Raw genomic sequence first — 22283 nt, forward strand, 5'->3', positions numbered from 1 at the left:
GCGCCATATCGCATTTACAGAGCCCTCGTGCTGCCAAGACACTGGAAACCCCCCACAAGTGACCCCATTCTGGAAACTAAACCCCTCAAGGAATCTAACAAGGGGTGCAGTGAGCATATGGACCCCACTGGTGACGGGCACAAATGTGGAACAATGTGACGTAAAAGTAAAAAATTTCATTTTTTCACTTTCATGGCACAAATGTGCCCTTCATCAAGGGGTCCATATCCTCACTGCACCCCTTGTTAGATTCCTTGAGGGGTGCAGTTTCCAGAATGGGGTCACTTGTGGGGGGTTTCCAGTGTTTTGGCAGCACGAGGGCTCTGTAAATGCGACATGGCTTTCATCATCCATTCTAGCCAAATCCAACCTCCAAAATCCAAATGGCGCTCCTTCCCTTGGGAGGCTTGCCCTGCGCCCACATGGCGCTTTATGTCCACATGTGGGGTATTTACGGACTCGGGGGAAATTGCTCTACAAATTTTGTTTTTTTTTCCTCTTTTAACCCCTTGTGAAAATGATAAATTTAAGGCTAAACCAACATTATAGTGTAAAAAATGTAATATTTCATTTTCACGCCACATTGTTCCACATTTGTGCCCGTCACCAGTGGGGTCCATATGCTCACTACACCCCTTGTTACATTCCCTGAGGGGTGCAGTTTCCATAATGGGGTCACTTGTGGGGGGTTTCAACTGTCTTGGCAACACAGGGGCCTTTTGAATGCAACATGGCCCCTCGAAATCCATTCCATCCAAATCCAGCCTTCAAAAACCAAATGGCGCTCCGTCCCTTCGGAGGCTTACTCTGCACCCGAATGGCGCTTTATGTCCACATGTGGGGTATTTCCAAACTCAGGGGAAATTGCGCTACACATTAAATGTTTTTTTTTATCTTTTAACCCCTTGTGAAAATGAAAAAATCATGACAAGATTAATGATTTAGAGTAAAAATTTTACAAAAATTACACTAAATGTTGGTCTAGCCTTGATTTTTTTCCATTTCCACAAGGGGTTAAAAAAGAAAATGAACACAAAACGTGTAGGGTAGTTTCCCCTGAGTACGAAAATACCCCACATGTGGGCATAATGTGCCATATGGGCACAGGGCAAGTCACCAAAGGGACAGAGCGCCATTTAGAGGCTGGAATGGAGGATGGAGGCCATGTCGCAATTACAAAGCTCCTGTGCTGCCAGGACAGTAGAAACCCCTGACAAGTGACCCCATTCTGGAAACTACACCCCATAAGGAATCTAACAAGGGGTGCAGTGAGGATATGGACCCCACTGGTGACAGTAACTTACGTAGAACATGTGCCGAGAAAATAAAAAATACCATTTTTTTCATTTTCACGTCCCAAATATGGCCGTCACCAGGGGGCCATATCCCCGCTGCCCCCCTTGTTAGATTCCTTATGGGGTGTAGTTTCCAGAATGGGGTCACTTGTGGGGGGTTTCTACTGTCCTGGCCGCACAGAGGCTTTGTAATTGCATCATGGCATCCTCTAATGGGAATGGCGGCCATACCTACTTAGCTGGGGAAAAGGGACAATTCTAATTTATTTGGGGGTATTAGGCCAATTATTAGTTTATAAGGTTGGAAATGACAGGTGTCCATCAAACTCAACCTGTGTTGATCCAGAGGAAGGCAAAAACCCCTCGTGAGGCAGACGACAGTAGCCTCATCACAGGGGAAAATTCCTTCCCGACTCCATAATGGCGATCAGAATAATCCCTGGACCAACGTGACCCCTGAAATAGAAATAAGGGACAGAATTTAGATAATGTAGAACCCCAATGACGTGTAGTACGCCTTGAAGCGATCCAGTATGCAGAGGCCGGGGTGATAAGGACAGGCGTCACAGTGGAAAATGGTGTCCTTCCTGATCCCCCTGTTACCCCACACTCTACACTTCTTCTGGGGTCTCCCGTTCTCCTGTGTGCGGGATGTCACCTGGAAAATGTTGTCCTGGTGCGATACGGGGTCCTTCACATCCAGAAGCGCTGGGTCCGCTCCATGGCTGCTAAACATTAGGGCTCTATTACTGCTTCTGATATTTTCGGATCGTGCCGCAAGCTACAGTAGCTCGGGCAGCGAGGGACCGGAAGAGGGGGTGCTGGTATAAAAGTTATCCCCGTACAGGTGGTGACCTTTATCCAGCAGTGGGAAGATCAGTTCCCGGACAATCTTCCCACTAACTCCGAGGATGGGGGGGGGGGGCAGCTGGGGGCTGGATTCGGGTGTCCCTTCCTACATACACTGTAAGGGTACATGCACACTGCGGAATCGCGACAGATAACCCTTCGTGCATTCCGCAGCTGGCACCCACCGGCGGACTGATGCAGGCGCACGTCTCCGTCCGTGTCATAGACTCCATTCTATGCACGGGCGGATTCCGCTCTCCGTCCAATGTGTTCATTCTTTGGACGGACGATGGAATCTGCCCGTGCATAACATGGAGTCTATGACACGGGTGGAGACATGCGCCTGCATCAGTCCGCCGGCAGGGTGCCAGCTGCGGAATGCACAAAGGGTTATCCTTCGCCATTCCGCAGTGTGCACGTTCCCTAAATCTGTAAGTGTACCCTGAGGTACTCTCACAGAGTTTGTAGAATTTCACGCCATACCGTCATCTCTTATTGGGACGGTACTGGTGGAAAAGACATGTCTGGGGGGCAGCGTACGCTACGCTACCCCCAGACACGTCACTGGATGATGAGGATGAATGGAGGAAAGAAGGACCCCCCCATTCATCCTCACTGGCTGTTTCGGTGTCGGAGGCAATAATAACGTATGCGTCCGACACCGAAAACACCCTGGGGGCCATCTTTATACGGGGATTGGTATATGGGGTATGTAGTGGTGTAGTGTCAAACTTTATTCAATGTAGTGTGGTGTAATGTAGTGTTTTTTTACGTGTTTTTTTACAGTAAGTATAAAAAAAAAACCTACGCCAACAAAGGAGTTGCTGATAAATGTCGCACTTATGTGCTGCACTTATCAGCAGACCGTGGCAGTAGAATATAGAAAAAAAACACCCTACGCCAAAAAGGAGGAGTTGCTGATTAGCAGCGCACTTTCGTGCGATGCTGATCAACACTCAGCGGCGATAGGGTGCGGAAAATAGAAAAAAAAAAATTTGAAAAAAAAAAAAAAAATTTCTACATTCTGAACATCCCTGTAGCTGCTGATAAGTGTATTACACATATCAGCCGCTAGAGGGCAGCAGGGCGCAAAATACGGAAAAAGCCGACGCTGGAGCCGAAAATAGCCGAGAGAAGCCGAACGTGACGTCACGGAAGAAGCCGAAGACCCGAACGAAGACGAGGACGCCGCGAACTCGGAAGACGCCGATCAGGAGCCCGGGACAGGTGAGTAATGTACAAATACCTGCTCTGGACCCCTCGGCTACCTAGCTGAGGGGTCCAAGGCAGGTATTTACTATTTTGGGGGACTCTGATCGCCGTGCCACCGGCCCGATCGCCATTACTTTTTACAGTAATGGCGGGTCGGTGCCGTCCTCGGACAGCACCGACCGCTATTTTTTTCCGGGTCATCGGGTCACCGATGACCCGGAAAGGTTCCGATCGCCGCTATTGGCTGATCTGAATTGATCAGCCTATAGCGGCGATAGTAAGCACGGGGGGGGGGGTTAACCACCCCCCGTGCCGAGAAGCTATGATGGCCTGCTATGATTTATAGCAGGCCATCTTCCCCGACCGCTGTGTGTGAACACGCAGCGATCGGGGAAACATCGGGCGTACCTATACGCCCGTTTGCGTTAAAGCCCACCCTGCGGGGGCGTATGGGTACGCCCGATGTCGTTAAGGGGTTAATGAACCAACATGTGAATATTTATAAATACTTATATATAAGCCAGTGCACAGTGCTAAAAATATTCGCAAAAAAAGGTGCAAATGATAAATGTCCCCCTATGTGTATACACTCCAGCCTGGATTCCCTCTGACTGCAGTGCAACATAACTTTTGTATTAATCATGGCTGTTATTGCAAATCGGCAACAATGGCCGTGATTAAAGGGGTACTCCAGCGTGGGGGCAATTTTTCGCTGGGACCGGGGAGGAGGTGGCCGAGGAAAATGACGTCCACTTACCCCCCACGGTTCCAGAGGCGGGTCCCGCATCGTGGCGCTCCGGTCCCCAGTTCCCGGCCGCTTCCGGGTGTCTGATGCGGGCCCAAGATGTGATGTCTCAGGTCCGCTCAGCCACTCAGTGAAGGAGGCGGGACCAAAGCGGACTTGAAACGGATCCCGCCTCCTTCACTGAGTGGTTGAGTGGACCTGAGACGTCACATCTCGGCCCGCGTCAGACACGAGGAAGCGGCCGGGGACCGGAGCGCCGCGATGCGGGACCCGCCGATGGAACCGTGGAGGTGAGTGGACATCTTTTTTTTTCTCTGCCACCTCCTCCCCGGTCCCAGCGAAAAAGTGCCCCCACGCTGGAGTACCCCTTTAATACAAGCGTTACATTGTGTGAACATAGCCATAATTTGCTTCTTTGTAAAATGTATCTAATATGGCTACTTTTATTGTATTGAGTTTCATATACTTTACTTTTCTATTGTTTAAAAATTTAAACATTATATCTACCAAACATGAATAATAAAATGTAAGATTTAGCTGTAACATTTTATTAAATTTCAGTGATTAATTTGTTTCTATATCACAGACAAGTTTTACTGCAAGTACAATAAGTACAAGTCTGCAGCACGAGATGCTAAAATGGCCCTCTAGTGGACATGTATTTAAAGTTTTATAATTGTACAGTTTAATACATTCATATTTTGGGACTGAATAAGAGACTCCAAAACCATCTGTTTGTCTAGGAATCTATGCCTTTACTGCTGTTATCTCATTGACTCATTTACTTCTTATAACTGTTACAATAGAAAGCCAGAAATATTATGTAGATATTTTTAAACAATGTGATTAACTTTTTTTTATTTACTTTTTTATCTATTTGTAGTAATTCTGGCTCAGATTTATCAAGGTGTGTAAAATAGAAACAGATGTAAATTGTTCAATGCAACCAACCACAGTTTCTGGGTAGTTTAAAGCTTTGTTCCCACTACGTGATCATGGGGAAAGGCGGATATCTATTTATAATGACTGTCGTAAATAATGATAGCCTTTCTCTGCTGAATGAGGGCACATTCCCGAAGAGGGAACATAGCTTATGCCTATGTTCCCACACAGTATTTCTGCTCAGTATTTTGGTCAGTATTTTTCAACCAAAATCAGGAGTGGATTGAAAACAGAGAAAGGCTATGTTCACACACTGTTAAAATTGAGTGGATGGCTGTCATTTAATGGCAAATAAGGGACGTTATTTCAAAATAACAATGGTTGTTTTAACCCCTTAGCGACCCATGACGTATCTGATATGTCATGGCGCCGCGGGGGGTGTTCAGAGCGGGGTCCCGCCGGGACCCCGCTCTGAACGGCGCTGATCCCGGCTGACACGTGCAGCCGGGCAGTGCCTCTGTTAGCCGGCGCGGGTCCCGTTGCCGCGCCGGCTAATTAAGCACTTCAATGCAGCTGTCAAACCTGACAGCTGCATTGAAGTGCTTTATGCACACTATCCCTGGTGTCTAGTGGCACGGATCTCCCCCCCGCGATGCGATCGCGGGGGGGAGATCCGTTCTTCTGCCCCTGCCGGGCCTCAGCGTCGGAATGACGCTGATCCCGGCTCGGCAATAGATTGCTATGGCCTGCAGCAGGCCATAGTAATCTATGATCGATCTGATGGATCTTTGCTGTGTATATACACAGCATTGATCTCTATGAGAGATCAGTGCTATGTATATACAAGCCCCCCAGGGGGGCTTCTAGTCCATGTAAAAAAAAAAGTAAAAAAGTGTTTTTATTATTAAAAAATCCCCTCCCCTAATAAAAGTCCAAATCACCCCCCTTTTCCCATTTTATAAATATAAATTAATAAATAAATAAACATATTTAGTATCGCCGCGCGCGTAATCGCCCGAACTATTAATTAATCACATTCCTGATCTCGCACGGTAAACGGCGTCAGCGCAAAAAAATTCCAAAGTGCAAAATTGCGCATTTTTGGTCGCATCAAATCCAGAAAAAATGTAATAAAAAACGATCAAAAAGTCGTATATGCGCAATCAAGGTACCGATAGAAAGAACACATCATGGCGCAAAAACTGACACCTCACACAGCCCCATAGACCAAAGGATAAAAGCGCTATAAGCCTGGGAATGGAGCGATTTTAAGGAACGTATATTTGTTAACAATGGTTTGAATTTTTTACAGGCCATCAGATACAATATCAGTTATACATGTTATATATCATAGTAATCGTAACGACTTGAGGAACATGCATAACAAGTCAGTTTTACCATAGGACGCGGAAAAGAAACGAGTCCAGCTCCCGGCAAGGTGGAATCAAGTGCGTTGTTTATTGTATCTCCGTCACCGTACACACGTGCGGCATGCCCCCAACTGAAGCCTATGTGTTTCGGCTGCTACACCGCAGCCTTAATCGTGGCCATGATTAAGGCTGCGGTGTAGCAGCCGAAACGCATAGGCTTCAGTTGGGGGCATGCCGCACGTGTGTACGGTGACGGAGATACAATAAACAACGCACTTGATTCCACCTTGCCGGGAGCTGGACTCGTTTCTTTTCCGCATCTACTCAGGACACCTGTTGGAGTGTGAGCCCGTGCTGTGAAGCTCGGTGGATGGGGTAAGCTGGCTTTTTTCCGTTCATGACCTTACCATAGGACGGACAGCGTAAATGCAAAACTCCCCGAAATCAAAACAAATTCGTTTTTTTTTCAATTTGACAGCGCAAATGATTTTTTTCCGGTTTCGCAGCATATGTTATGGAAAAATAATACCTGTCATTGCAAAGTACAATTGGTTTCGCAAAAAATAAGCGCTCATATACGTCTCTAGGTGAAAAAATGCAAGCGCTATGGACTAAAATGGAATAAGCAAAAGCGCAAAAACGAAAATAGGCTTTGACCTTAAGGGGTTAAGATAACAGCAATTATTTGCCATTAAATGACAAGACATCCACTCAATTTTAACAGTGTGTAACATAGCCTTTCTCTGTTTTCAATCCACTTCTGGTTTTGGTTGAAAAATACTGAGCAAAAATACTGTGTGGGAACATAACCTAAAACTGTTTTACACTTTTTGATAAATATGTGCCTATATTGTTTTCAAAGCTGAAAAAAAGATGTTTGTCCACCTGTTGATCCAGATAAATGCATAAAAAAATAAATAAAACCTACCGTAGTAATATACACTGAAATAACACAACATAATACTCACACCTTATTTTTGTCCACCTGCACTACCCCCTGTTTGTATGTTCGTTGTTTTTAACATTTCATCCAGTCGTGACTCATTGTTTTTTCTGTACTACTCTGATCATGTTTTTATTAATAAATATTTTCTTGTTGTGATAAAGTAGAGGTTCAGTAATTTTTTATCGGTTTTCTACCGTAGTAATAGCTGGAGATGCATTCTCTGGAGAAGTAAATATAAGAGCACAGGAACAGGCAGGATTAAGATAGTTCGCTTTGAGACAGTAAACCTGCTGCATAAAGATGCTGATGGTTTAGTGTCCTAAAACATACTATTTGTTTAAATGATTTATAATGACAAATAGTGCTAGAGATGAGCGAACAAAACTTCCTGAACCGAGATTCGTTTTGAACTTTGCATAAAAGGTGATTTGGGTACAAACTGAATTTTTTAAAATTTAATGTCATACCAGAATATATGCAGGAGCTTGCCATTAGCCCACCATTCAGCTCCTGATCAGTGAACTGACCACACGTACATTGTAGAGAAAGAGATAGGTAGAGGCAAGGAGAGAAAAGGTTGATTAGGTAGAGAAACTTTAAGGAATGTAGTTGTGTAATCTTTGTAGCTGTGAAACAGCTACTGTCACTTTGTGTGTCACTAAGCAGTGTCCACAGCTCTCCTGGGTGATTTTAACCCTTTGAATCACCTGTCAGGTGGCATCTTCTGTGCTTTATAAAAGCTGTATATTTTAGGATAAAGAATGTGATTATACATCAGTCAGCCAACTCTCTCAGTTGAATTTAACCCTTAGAATAACCTCTCAGGTGACAACTTGATTATACATCAATTTTGAGGCTAATTTTGTAGAAATAGAGCCCCTATAGTCCCACTATTGAAGTTGCAAACATTTACCTGTTTTAATGTAGTCTGTAATAATTTGTGAACCTGCCAAACCAACCCTTTTAAAAGTATTTCTAAATACTATGTTTAAAACAAAAATCAAGATTTTAATTTTAGGCCATTATCTTCTGGCAATGTAATGAATTTGTATAACAAATGTAACGGGCATGATCTTAGATCTGATTTTCCTAACAGTGAAGAGCAAAAATAAAAGTTTATATTTGGGAAAAGGTAAAATGAATGCAGCTTATCCTCTCACTTGCTTTTTGGTTCACAGCCAGGTTCCCTTTCCAAAAATAGGTTTTTATAATTATACCAGCAAATTGCTGTATTATTGGAGATGTTAGTACTTTTTATGAAACACACTATCTGCTTTCCAGTTGCATTTTGCTATCCAGTACAAGGGCGGACCCTCCAAATGTGCAACCTGTGTAGTTGCCCAGGACCAGGGGCGTAACTAAAAATGGCTAGGCCCCATAGCAAACTTGTCAAGAGTGCAAAGGCTTGTCAAGAGTGCTTGCAGTTAAAGGGGCATTTGCAGAACCTGGGAGGCCGGCTCGGCCACCTGTAACTGCAAATGATGAAAGCTAAGGAAGCTCAGTGTATTGCAGGAGTGGGCAACGGGGCCCCCTGATGCGGTGGGCCCCATAGCATCCGCTAAGGCTGCTGCGGTGGTAGTTACACCCCTACCCAGGACCGAGTAGGTAAGGGGGCATTCACTTGTCCGCAATTTTGTGGGCATTACAGATGGGGAAGGTGAGTAATGGACTCGTTCCACGCCTTGCATGATGTGTCAATATCATGCCTGCAGTGGGGAAACTCTTTGAATTGCCATGGCACTGTAATGACACTAATTCTAACAAATGGGAGTGCCGTGGATATCCTTCATACTTACTATGACTTGGTCTGGGTCAGAACCACTACTACTGGCACCCATTCTGCAAATCCCTACTGTGCTGCTTTTTTCCCTTGAAATATCTATCTATCTATCTATCTATCTATCTATCTATCTATCTATCTATCTATCTATCTCCTATCTCTCTCTCTCTCATAGCTATCTATTTAGATCACCAAAAAAGCCACAGCACTCAAACTTCAATAGCAATTAGTAGTTTGTTAACCCATGTGTAACAGCAGTGATGTTTCGACCCTCACCATGAGACTTTTCAAGCTATGTTCTCATGAGGAGGGCTTAAACATTGTTGTTGGTACGCTTTGGCAAATAAACCACAAATTTTCAAGTTTTGCAGTGCTGCAGCTTCTTGGTGATCTCTACAGTTTACTCTTAGGGATCACATGTGGATATTGGTACCCATCTGTTTTTTTGGCAACTATCTGTTTCTTTTGAGAGCTGGAAATCTATCTATCTATCTATCTATCTATCTATCTATCTATCTATCTATCTATCTGTCTCATATGGACCTACCTGCTATTCTTCCACTTATTGACCATGTTATTCAGGAGGATATCTCTGAATCAGCTGCACAGAACAATGTAAGTGATAGATCACACTGTAAAGCTTCTCTGTCACTGGTTTATGCTACCCTGAGATAGGACACCATAAACCTAATGAAAGAGTCTCTTTAGGGGCTAATATGCCAGATCACTGTGGGTTCCTGTAGTAACCATGGCAACCCTAAACTGTGAGGTCAATAAAAGAGGTTCCATAAAAGAAAGGCACCGCTGCCTCGATCAGTGCCTTCTTGGATGTGCAAGAGGACCTTGAGCATGACTACTTTACTCTTCTTCCTTTGAGGTAATTTGGTTTTAACATGGGCAAAGGGGTTGTCTGATTTAGACTCCCTCTTTAGCTGAGTCTCCATCTTCTTGAGAAATTGACCTAAATCTGTAAAGGAGAAAAGCTACTTCCACCTATTAATAGAGTATATAGCAATCAGATCTCTTTTACATCTGGTGTAGTATATTTGTGGTCTATTTTTGTTATGTTGTCAGGTATAATGTACAGTAGTATTACCCTCTAAACCCAAGAAAGGGGCATTTCTTCAGTGAAAGGGTTGTAGATTAGAGCCCATCTACTTCAACATCTACATAGACAGTGCCCTGTGAAAGAAGTTGTTTAGGACATATCACACCTTTACCTTTATGTACAGTTGGGAAATTAAGTATTCAATATATTGGTGACTTTAGGTTTTTTCCCCCTACAAAGAAAGGAGAGGTCTGTAATTTTTATCATATGTACACTTAAACTGTGAGAGAGAGAATCTATAAAAAGAAATAAAAAGAAATCCAGAAATTACATTTTTATGATTTTTAAATAATTCAATAAATAGAATTTTATTGCATGAAATATGTATTTCATTACATACCAACCAGCAAGAATATTGTCACTCACAGACCTCCTACTCTGCAATCATTAGTCATTTTGAACCCATTACCTGTATAAAAAAAAAAAAAAGCCTGTCCACACAATTAATCACAATTCAATAGCTCCTCCATGGCCAAAAGCAAAAACCTGTCTAAGGACACCAGAGACAAAATTGTAGACCTGCACAAGGCTAGGATGGGCTACAGGACAATAGGCAAGCAGCTTGTTGAGAAGGCAACAACTGTTGGTGCAATTATTGGAAATGAAAGGAACACAAGATGGCTGTCACTCTTCTTTGGTCTGGGGCTCCATGCAAGATCTCGCCTAATGGGGTAAGGATGGATGGGGCCATGGATCAAAATTATTGGACAACATTCTCCTTCCCTCAGTAAGAGCATTGGGTCATGGCTGGGATTTCCATCATGACATTGACCTGAAACACACAGCCAGAGCAATTAAGAAGTGGCTCCGAAAAAAGCCTAGCCACTATACGGACCTGAACCCAACAGAAATCTTTGGAAGGAGCTGAAACTCAATGTTGTAGTTCTTAGCAAACTTCTTTCTCCGAACCTGAATGCTTGGCATCTGACTCCCAGCAGCTGGAGAAGTTTGATGCCACTCTAGGGAGTCATGGAACATGGATACAGCCATAGACTGTACCAACATTTTTCTGCCAACCCTAGAACAGCATCAAGCTTCTCCACCCACTGGGAGTCAAATGCAGGGCGTTCGGGCTCAGAAAACATTGCTGAACTCGACCAAATAGGCAAGTTTGCTTAACAATGATTAAAGGGTCATTCCCACCTCCCCTTATAACCTTGCAATGTGCTTGAAGTTCGCTCCTCTTCCTGGTTTTTCTATGGGGGTGGGCTCCTTCATTGTGATTGGTCTGAGGCAATAAGAGGGGAGAAGTTAGGGTTTTGTATAGGGCTATTCTAAAAATTGGCACACAGAATATACACAGAAAGAATGAACACAAATGGGAAAAAGAGATGGGTACAATCGCTGATAATGAATGGTTAAGTATATTGCAAAGTATTAAATTTACATCAATTAATATGAAGCAAAGGCTAGTTCAACTTAAGATTATTCATTAGCTTCATAACTCCCCGGACTTATTGTGTAAAATAGCAATCTGATTGGATTCCAAATGCCCCAAATGTGAGATGGAAGCAGCAAATAATTAGCGTTTCTGGAAAGAAATGGCACTGCAAGTTAAATCCAGAATAGTTGCTGCTTATCATCCAGATTGTCCTTAAGAGACATTGGACCTCTAGTGTGATTCTGGGGGTAAAAGAGTGGGAACACTTAGTTAATAAAATACAAATTTATGAGAAAATCTACAGATCACAGACAATGAAGGGGATAATGAATCATACAAAATATAGGGGTCTGGATGGGAGGAATAATTTTGTAATAGCTACCATTAGATCTATTAACTTTTTTGGGGGGTCCTTTTCTAGCGTAGTAAGATTTGTGGGCAGCGTGTCCTCAACATCTCTCTCTTTCTGTCTCTCTGTTTTTGGCAAAGCATCTAAAATTCCCCACTGTATGTATGTATGTATGTATGTATGCTATATAGTATTGGTGCAACTGTTAGTTTGCACTTATTGTGGCATCCAATGCAGGCCTACAGAAAGTGTAACCCTGCTTTTCCAGGTGCCTGAATGTCAATATTGCCTATTTAGGCAGGAGGGATTATTCACTGACAATCTAGCCAAATGGGACATACATGATGGATTCCAAGTCTTCTAGAGCTATATACACTCCATGTATAAATGTTGGCTGGTGTGCATATTACCCTACTTTCCTGGGTTCCTGAAAGGTTATTCTTCCTGGATTTGTCTAGGTCAGTAAGCAAAGTCAGGAACAGACTATAACAGGTCATAAAGGAAAGACTGAGATTTCTCCCCTTTTCAAATCCATTTCTGGCTATGACTTGAAAAATCTGTATGTGTAAACACACCATGAGGCTGGTGCTGCCTGCAGGTTCTGCCGCCTTTAAGCCTCGCCTAAAAATACAAAAAAACAAAGAAATATTTCTGGTTTTAATACCAGGGGTGCAAGATGTTGCTGGGCTGCTTATCATGAACCTGCGTATCATTAACAACTGGGAAGTATCTGTATCTGTCATACACACAAAAATAAAAACAAACTAGAAGACTGGCAAAACATCATAGTTCATTTAACTCATGTTTAGTGATGAGCGAACATGCAACACAATTCGCTCAACTAATGCTGCGTTTACACGAAGCGATAAATTGCCAAATCGATCAACGATTTTGAAGCAACGATTTGGTTTTTATAACAATCAGCGTTAAGACGAATAAATCATTAGAAAAATCGTTTAAAAATTCGTAAGGGTATATTCACACGGGCGGGCTCGCAGCGAGATTCTCGCTGCGAGCCCGGCAGGTCCTGGCAGTTCCCATACACTACATACTTGCTGCGGTCTAAACGACCGCAGCGAGTATGTAATTCTGCCGCCCTTAACCCCTTCTGCTCCCTCCCGGCTCCCCCACTGTAAGCATACATTACCTGTCCTTGCTGCACGGGTCCGGCGTCCTGCTCTCCCGTCCGGCCAATCAGTGGCTGCGGCTGGGAAACACACTAATTGGCCGGACAGGAGAGCAGGACGCCGGACCCGTGCAGCAAGGACAGGTAATGTATGCTTACAGCGGGGGAGCCGGGCGGGAGCAGAAGGGGTTAAGGGCGGCAGAATTACATACTCGCGCAGTCGTTTAGACCGCAGCAAGTATGTAGTGTATGGGAACTGCCAGGACCTGCCGGGCTCGCAGCGAGAATCTCGCTGCGAGCCCGTTCGTGTGAATATACTCTAAGAAAAATTGTTACTGCGATCATATTTAAGATCGCTTAAGCTAATATTTTACATAGGGTAAATCGGTGAAAGACTGTTTATACGAAGCGGTCTGCGAATTTCCAGCGAACGACGATTTAAGAACATGTTGAAAGATCAAAATGAACGATTTCTCGCTTGTCGTTTGATCGTTTGTTGTGTTTGCACGGAACAATTATCGCTCAAATGCCATCGTTTATGCGAAAATTTGAATGATAATCGTTCAGTGTAAACGCAGCATAACATTGATAATCTCCTAGCTGCAACTAATAAACATGCAGAGAAGGGGCTGGGAGATCCTGCTTTATAGCAGCTGTGTTAGCTGCTGGCATAGCAGTGATTGTCCGGCTGCATCAGGTGACCTGGGTGTATATAGACCTAGGTCTTCAGACTCACTTGCGGTCTGTTAGCTGAAAGGGAGAGCTGCTGGAGCAGGGACAGAGCAAGTGTAGGGCTTAGTGTGGTCAGGTAAGTAGGCGATTAGCTTACAAACAGTTTAAGGACTAGTTGTCTGTCAGTGTGACCGACAAAGAAAAGCTAATTCTGTACAATATACCAGCATTTTATGGAAAACAGGTATACAGCTAATAATAGTCAGTTATCCACAAATATTTTAGAACAAGAAAAAGTCATTTTTAGAACTAGAAAAAACAAAAATAAAAATCCTCTGCCATACAGTATAGTACCAGTATTATGCAGTCTAACCAGTGTCCTAGTGCAGTGAAAAAAAAAAAAAAATAAGGCAGGATAATATGGAAATTCTCGCCTGGGCCTGTTGTGCTAACCAGGGGCACAACATCTGAATGCTTATGTAGGTAAGGGATTGCAGCCTCTCCTATAGATTCACTGTGGAATCTCAAACTATAGACAACTCCTCAACTCAAGAATGTGGGCATCGGACACAGATTTAATGGAGACAACTATAGGTAAAATAAATTATTTATTCAGACACAACACATTTTGAAGCTAGTACGGCTGTCCGAATAAATGATTTATTTTACCTAAAGTTGTCTAAATTGAAATCAGTGCCCAATACCCATAACACCAACCCCTCCTCCACCTCCCACACATGTCATGCCTAAACCACGTTCTCGACTTGATGGTTCAGTTCTGTGCTCATTCAAATTCCAGGGCCTCTTCAAAAGACTGTATTCTAAGCCGCGCCATAGAGGGGTGGGGGGTTTCTCCCACTGGGGGCGGGCTGGCCCTCCTCCAGTGCTTCACCCCCGGCCCGCTACCCGTGAATAGAATAGCGCTATACACAGGAACCGAGCCATGGTTCAAAAGAAGGACAGCGGCACCGGCTTCCCCGTTCTATACATGGCTAATACCTCTGACCTGTAGATCCATTCATCTACTAAAATGACTATACAAAAATGTCATGGTATAGGTTTTAACTTCTTAAAGGGGTTATCCAGCGCTACAAAAACATGGCCACTTTTCCCCCTACTGTTGTCTCCAGTTTAGGTGTGGTTTGCAATTAAGCTCCATTTACTTCAATGGAACTGAGTTTCAAAACCCCACCCAAACTGGAGACAACAGTAGGGGGAAAGTGGCCATGTCTTTGTAGCGCTGGATAACCCCTTTAAAGCTCTTGAACTCAGTCAGAGCACATTGGAACGTTTATGTCTCCTGTGCTCAGTATTATGAAACACATATTTGGGGTATAAACTTAGCTGGCATCATTTTTAAACTACAGTGGCACCTTAAGAGTTTAAGAGTAACTTGGTTTAAGAACGTTTTGGTTAAAGAGCTCAAAGGTTTTCAAAATTGTGACTTGGTTTAAGAGCATTGTTTTGGTTTGAGAGATCCCAGTACTGGGTGGGAGCGAGAGTAGAGGAGGGGTATGGTCTGCATAGCGAGGTCTACAGCACTGTACTCTGACCCAGGAAGTCTCCCTCACTTTCCAAATCATAGCAGATCCACTTCAGGCTGGGGCTCACATCAGAGGACAGGACTGTGGAGGTAATCTCTCCATAGCTGTAACCCCTCTCTCCCCGGACAGAGAGTGCTGCATGTATGTGCCCACATCTGCCCTGATCATTCCTTCATGCTCCCTGCAGTCTCTGTCAGCCCTGATTGGTCTATGCTGAATACACACCCCTTGCCCATTGCTGTCATGTGACCACACAGCCCTCTGACAGCAGCCCTGCTTCTCTATTCTAGCCTGTTGTACTACGCTACTGCATTATGAGGATCTGCAGCTCCATCTACAACCTGCTGCTGTGTTATCAGGGTTATGCACTTACTATACATTATACACCACATGCTGATTGCTATACTGTACAGTAACTTATAATATCACATATTCAGCTGTTTCTAAATGTTTGTTTCATCTGTTATACTTGTTGTTCAGAATAATCATTATTTTTGAGGTGTGGAACCAATTGTCTGCATTTCTATGATTTCTTATGGGAAAATTTGCTTTTGTTTAAGAGTGGATTTGGATTACAAGCACTGTCCCAGAACGAATTATGCTCGTAATCCAAGGCACCAGTGTACATATTTATGTGTTAGATACGTGTTAGATCTTTACAGCCATGATATTGTATGTGTAACATGCATTTGGTGTCAGTGATAACTGCTATTAAGCATTCTATTCCAAGGCTTTCTATGCATTAATATTTTGTGCATGTTACTGGTATCTTGGCAATTTAAAGGTATGTAACAATGTTTTATACAATATTCCAGCTTTTTGATCCTCCAACTCCAAAGTTTTTTTTTTTTCACTTGTCCTTTGTGTATGTTTAAATGGGTTTTCTATGTAAGCTTATTTCTGATAAACTGCATGCATACATTAGGAAATTACTTACATAGCAATTCCCTAATGGACTAACATCCTTTAGTCATGGATTATTAGAAGGTACTGATGATGAGAGATTCTGACAATACCATTACACTATGGAATTGCCCTTTAAGTGATTCTCTAATGGTTAGGTTCATCGGAGATGAATGACTCTGGATACATAACACAAGGCAATAAAGTGGGCATCCATAGCCATGGGTGGATTCCTGTGCCCTGTGGTAACCCCCCAGGTAGGAGATGCTCCTGTGGAAGATGATGAGCCAGGATGAAGTGGAGCAGATGTGGATAAACAGGCGTTTACAAACATTCCCCTCCAGTGTATTCCTTCTCACACTGTATTTCTTTACTACAAGGCACAGAGGCCTAGAGGAGGAGGAGGAGAAGGATGGGGCAGCAGCCGTCACCATGGTAACAGCCTCATCCCCTCCCTCCACTCTCTCCCGTGCATTCTTCTTCTCCTATCTCAGCCAGGGGCTGTGTTCTTCCTCACACAGGTTCCAGGGCAGCCATTGTAAGAGCTAGTGCATGCAGCTTCCTGGGTTCATTAGTAGTCTCAGCGTGTGGCTGGGAAGCAGGAACACAAAAGAGCTGGCTGCTGCCTGACAATCCGGCTCCTCCGCAGAGAGGGAGACAAGCAAGGCGCTGCAGGCACAGGTAGGCAACTTAGCAGGGCTCTGACCTGCTCCCCCCACAAGGGCTGCCCTTCATGGAGACACACTGAGAGCTGGCATGAGGAAGTGGCATGAAAGTAGAGAAACCATCCTGGCACTGGAGGCTGGGGATGGTCCCACTGGTTTGGATAGAAAGCAGGAGGTGGTTGGAGTGTGTTTCCATTGTACGTGATGAGATGCTGCTGCTGTACTGTGGGGTGTCGTCAGTGTACAGCTCCCAGGCGAGGTTTGTTTCCTCTGATCTGTTGCTATAGGGAGACTGGGGATGCTGTGCATGCTACATGATGGATAGGTGCAGCTGCTGGGCATTGTGCATGCAGGACCTCCCTGCTAGGAGTTCTGTGAGGTGCTGCTGCTCCTGCAAGGAACACACAATGTGCAGTCACACCCTTACCCCAAGAGCTCACAGTCCACAGGGTACTGATCAAGTTGAAAGGGATGCCTGTTGGGTTGTGTAAGGATTGGATCACTACCATATAGCTACATATGTATAGTTTTTATTTATGACATTTTATGAATGGCCGCTATTTGTAGCCTGTCCATACTCTGCAGTGCTGTTCTCCCATTACTCTCTAATGAAGCTTGCAATCTAATTTAGCTAGCTAAGCTACCTACAGTTTAATAGGAAACCGATGCAGCTATGTATATACTTCTGGAGTGTGGGAGGAAACCAACACAAACCCTGAAAGAATATGTAAACTTCAGCAATGGGGCCAGTGGTGTACTTGGTATCAGGACACTTCATGGTATGTTATTATCTATCTATTCATAAGCTAGTGGTGTACTTAATATCAGGACACTTCATGGTATGTCATTATGTATCTATTCATAAGCTAGTATATACTAAATATGTACAATGGTAAATAAACTTTGCAAAATAAGAACCATCTTTACCATGTAAACCTGTTTATCTGTGAATTTGGTCCTGCTTGGGTGACTGCCAGCTGGCAGCACGGAAATTGGCATTACTGATAATGATGATGGCATGGCTGTCCTGGGCATACAAGACAAGTGTTAATTCTAGTAAGTCTCTGTCATTGCTAGTAAGTCTTGCTGCTCTGATTTTTAGCTTCATGGATCTCAGTGGAGACTTGCCTATGGATGACAAATGATTCCATTAAACTGTCATCTTTAGGTCAGCAGCCACCATACTTCACTCACTTGTTCTGCTGGTCAGTCTTTCGCAGTTTATGGAGGATGGAAAGGCTGCATTTACATAGCTAATGCCTTGGTATAATGCGCTTGCTCTCTTATTGACTCTAATGCAGCTTTAATATGCAGAGTGCCATCATCATTTTCTATTATTATGTGTTTCGCACTTATGTTTGGCGATGTGAAAAAAAAACAGCGCACGCTAAAACACTGCACATTTTACTCCATTATATGCAATTTTTCTATACCTAGCTGCATCTTGTGTTGTTGTTACCACACTACAAATAGAGATGTTGCAGCATTATATAAATTTGCCTCTGCAATGAATGACACATAACAGTAGCGGTCCATGGAAAGAGCAGTGTGTTTCACTCACCCTCTTCATGGTAGCTGGACATGTAAGCGAAGTAAACAGATAATTTGATTTCATAGGCTTGCAAGGGCCGAGGTTTACATTAACCTATGCCCTCCTAGATATTGATTTATCTATAGGATTTGGAAGGCATATATTGTCAGAGGGCTTTCTGCCTGCTAACCAAGGAGTTCAGTATTTTTCAAGTGTCAGTGGTGGGGGGAATTTACATGGATAGTATTATGTTCTTTCTCACAGATTCACAGCTTTTTTTTTTTTTTTGCTCTCTAACCCTTTGATCAGAACTTTATTTCAGAACATTCATTGATTTCTGCTTACCAAATGTCAAAATCATTTTTCAACCACACAGAGCTAGAACAAAATGATATCACAGGGTAGTATAAATCAGCCTGAAAGAGGCTGTTATTAGATGTGAGAATTTAGAGTGTAATACATTAGAAATCAGGCAGATTTCTGGATTTTGTTCAGCCTATGAAACATTTTTTTTTGCCTTTCATATGTGTGAAACAATTTATGGTCCAGTCTATTTTAATTTACCAAACCTTGTCATTTAGCAAGCTCACCTCCCTTTATCTGATATGCCCTCTTGTTGACAGCTTGTTGTCTAGGTTACCGACCACCACTCTGCTCTAAAAGCAGTGGTCTGGCTAGGAGATAAATTATATATATAATATAAAATATAGTGGTACCATGGTTTAAGAGTAACTTAGATCAAGAGCGTTTTGGTTTAAGAGCATTGCTTTGGTTCAAGAGCTCCCTGTACTAGGTGGGAGTCGGAGTGGAGGAGGGGCATAGTCTGCATAGCGGGGTCTACAACACTATACTCTGACCCAGGAAGTTTCCCTCACCTTCCAAATCATAGCAGATCCACTACAGGCTGGGGCTTACATCAGGGGACAGGACTGTGGAGGTAATCTCTCCATAGCTGTAACCCCTCTCTCGCCGGACAGAGAGTGCTGCTATACTGTGCCCACATCTGTCCTGCTCATTCCTTCCTGCTCCCTGCAGTCTCTGTCCGCCCTTGTGTTTCCCATCCTCGCCATTATGGGGCTCTGCAGTTCCATTCTGTATCTACAAACTGCTGCTGTTTTCTTTCAAGTTTATGCATTTACTATACATTATACTCCACATGCTGATTGCTATACTGTACAGTAACTTATAATATGATATATTCAACTATTTCTAAATCTTTGTTTCATTTCTTTTACATGTTATTCACAATATAAAATGAATATTTTTGTGGTGTGGAACCAAGTGTCTGCATTTCAGTGATTTCTTATGGGAAGTTTTGCTTTGGTTTAAGAGTCAATTTGGATTACAAGCACAGTCCCGGGACAAATTCTGCTAGTAATCCAAGGCACCACTGTATGTTTATGTATGTGTGTGTATATATATACTTATATATATATATAATTAGCTACATCACTGCTTTTAGAATAGAATGGTGGTTGGTAAATGGGCTGTCAACAATGGGCCAACATATTAGGAGGAGACCGGTTTGTTAAATCAATATATTTGCCAAAATATTTGACCTGATGAGCCCTACAAGTATTACTATATAAGTTGAGATGGGAATACCCCTTAAGCTTTTGTACAATTCCTAGACAGCCCTTGGTGTCCATAGGAAAACAGGTCTGATCATTGGTTTTGTATTTCTATTAAATATTTGCTGTGCTTTGCATTAGTAATTCTGGACTGGAGAATGATGGACATCTGGTCCTTCACAGTTGAAGTAGTTGATGCTGTTTATTGTAACAAGCCTAATCTCTATGATATGGCCGCAGTAGATTTTAGACCATGCCCACCCCATATTTGTATAAAGTTAATAAAACAACTTTCACCACAAAGTGAGGACCCCTATGGTAAATGAGAGCGTAGAAGCACTGCGGATTCTATTGGCGCTATACAAATTAATACAGTGGTGCCTTGGATTATGAGCATAATTCATTCCAGGACCGTGCTTGTAATCCAAATCGTCTCTTAAACCAAAGCAAAACTTCCCATCACTGAGATCACTGAAATGCAGACAATAGGTTCCACTCCACAAAAATATTCATTTTATATTGTGAATAACATGTAAAAGAAATGAAACAAAGATTTAGAAATAGCTGAATATATCATATTATAAGTTACTGTACAGTATAGCAATCAGCATGTGCAGTATAATGTATAGTAACTGCATAAACCTGAAAAAACAGCATTTTGTAGATACAGGATGGAGCTGCAGATCCCAATAATGGCGAGGGCTGACAGAGACTGCAGGGAGCATGAAGGAAGGAGCAGGCCAAATGTGGGCACAGTATAGCAGCACTCTCTGTATCCGGGGAGAGAGGGGTTACAGCTAGGGAGAGAGGGGTTACAGCTATGGAAAGATTACCTCCACAGTCCTGTCCTCTGATGTAAGCCCCAGCCTGAAGTAGATCTGCTATGATTTGGAAGGTGAGGGAGACTTCCTGGGTCAGAGTACAGTGCTGTAGACCCTGCTATGCAGACCATGCCCCTCCTCCACTCCCCCTCGCACCCAGTACAGGAAGCTCTTAAACTAAAGCAATGCTCTTAAACCAAGTCCTAATTTTGAAAAACTGTGAGCTCTTAAACCAAAACACTCTTAATCCAAGTTACTCTTAAACCAAGGTACCACTGTATTTATTTTTTTGTGTGTTTTCTACATTAAGGCACGTGCAAACTACTAAAATGAAATCCAAAAAAACAGTAAAAACCTTATCATGCTTCAAAAAATTACAAATCTTTACAATAACACTTCCAAATACTCAATCTATCATTTCCAAATCACTTATAGTACTTTTCATAAACACACCCTTAAATATTATAATAATTATTATTATTAGAAGTCCCAGGTCCCACAACTTGTTAATTTTTAACTATATTTGCAAATATTATCTAACTTTTGAATTATATTTACTGCAAGATTATTTGTTCTTGACTCCAACTTAAATAGGTCATAGCAGTATGATATGTGGAAGTCTGACCCATGGGACTCTAACAGTTACTGATAACAAGAAATCCCAGCGACTCTATGGAAATGAAGTGCAAAAAGTGGCAGATAAAATTGTTATGGGAAAGGAAGACGTTTTCTCCACTTCTCCACTTACTGACTGCAGAAATCATACATTAGGGGAATAAAACTACCAGCGAAAAAATGGCTTTTCCTAAGAAACCAATTGCAGTACAGACATTATTTAATCAAAGCCTATTGAAATTTGAAAGATGAGCTGTGATTGGCTGTTCTGGGAAAGACCATTTTTCTGTTAGGTTGTGTTCTTATATGCCTAGGAAGGCATGCAGATAAAACCAGACCCCATTCATTTATTGGTAGCAGCACAATGTAAAAGCCCTATTACACGGAATGATTATCGGCCGTTATGGCCAATCTTTCTGTGTAATAGAAGGCAACGATCAGCTGACATGGACGATGTTGGCTGATCGTTGCAATGGTTTATTGAAAGACAAACGACAATGATGGTGATCTGCTGCTGTCGCTCCATGGAATAGGAGCGGCAGCAGCAGACTGCCGCCATCCTCTATGGTCTGCCCGAACAATCTATCGATTCCCTGGACAGCCCCCCTATAGCTCCTCGCGGTCTGCCCTGTACTTACCCGCTCGCCGCCATATCGCTCATTTGCTCCTCACAGTCGCCCGTGTAATAGGGGCTTTACTGATTATTGCTGGCAACATTTTGTGCCTATTGATAAATCCATTTGGCTGCATGCGTTCCTAGGCATGAGAATGTGGTTATTGTTCCCCCATTGTATTCAGCTGTACAGAAGACGGCAGTGAGACCTTAGGTTTAGCGGCCCTATAATGGCAGTCACTAGCTTTTGCTAGTCTGCAGGTTCTGACTCACCATGATTCAGAGATAAAACATAATTAGCTTAA

At 43.0% G+C, this 22283-nt stretch overlaps 1 protein-coding gene across 3 annotated transcripts in view; it reads left to right on the plus strand.

Annotated features, from left to right (window-relative positions):
* Positions 1 to 16634: 16634 nt before the first annotated feature.
* The window catches only part of APBA2 (amyloid beta precursor protein binding family A member 2), a 302541-nt gene continuing 296892 nt past the window's right edge, over positions 16635 to 22283 (plus strand). For all 3 annotated transcript variants that reach the window (XM_069956545.1, XM_069956547.1, XM_069956548.1), the window contains exon 1: positions 16635 to 16843. The gene's annotated coding sequence lies outside the window, so the exon portion shown is untranslated. The remainder of the gene's footprint in view (positions 16844 to 22283) is intronic.

Source organism: Dendropsophus ebraccatus, chromosome 1 (genome assembly GCF_027789765.1).
Source record: "Dendropsophus ebraccatus isolate aDenEbr1 chromosome 1, aDenEbr1.pat, whole genome shotgun sequence".
NCBI lineage: Eukaryota > Metazoa > Chordata > Amphibia > Anura > Hylidae > Dendropsophus > Dendropsophus ebraccatus.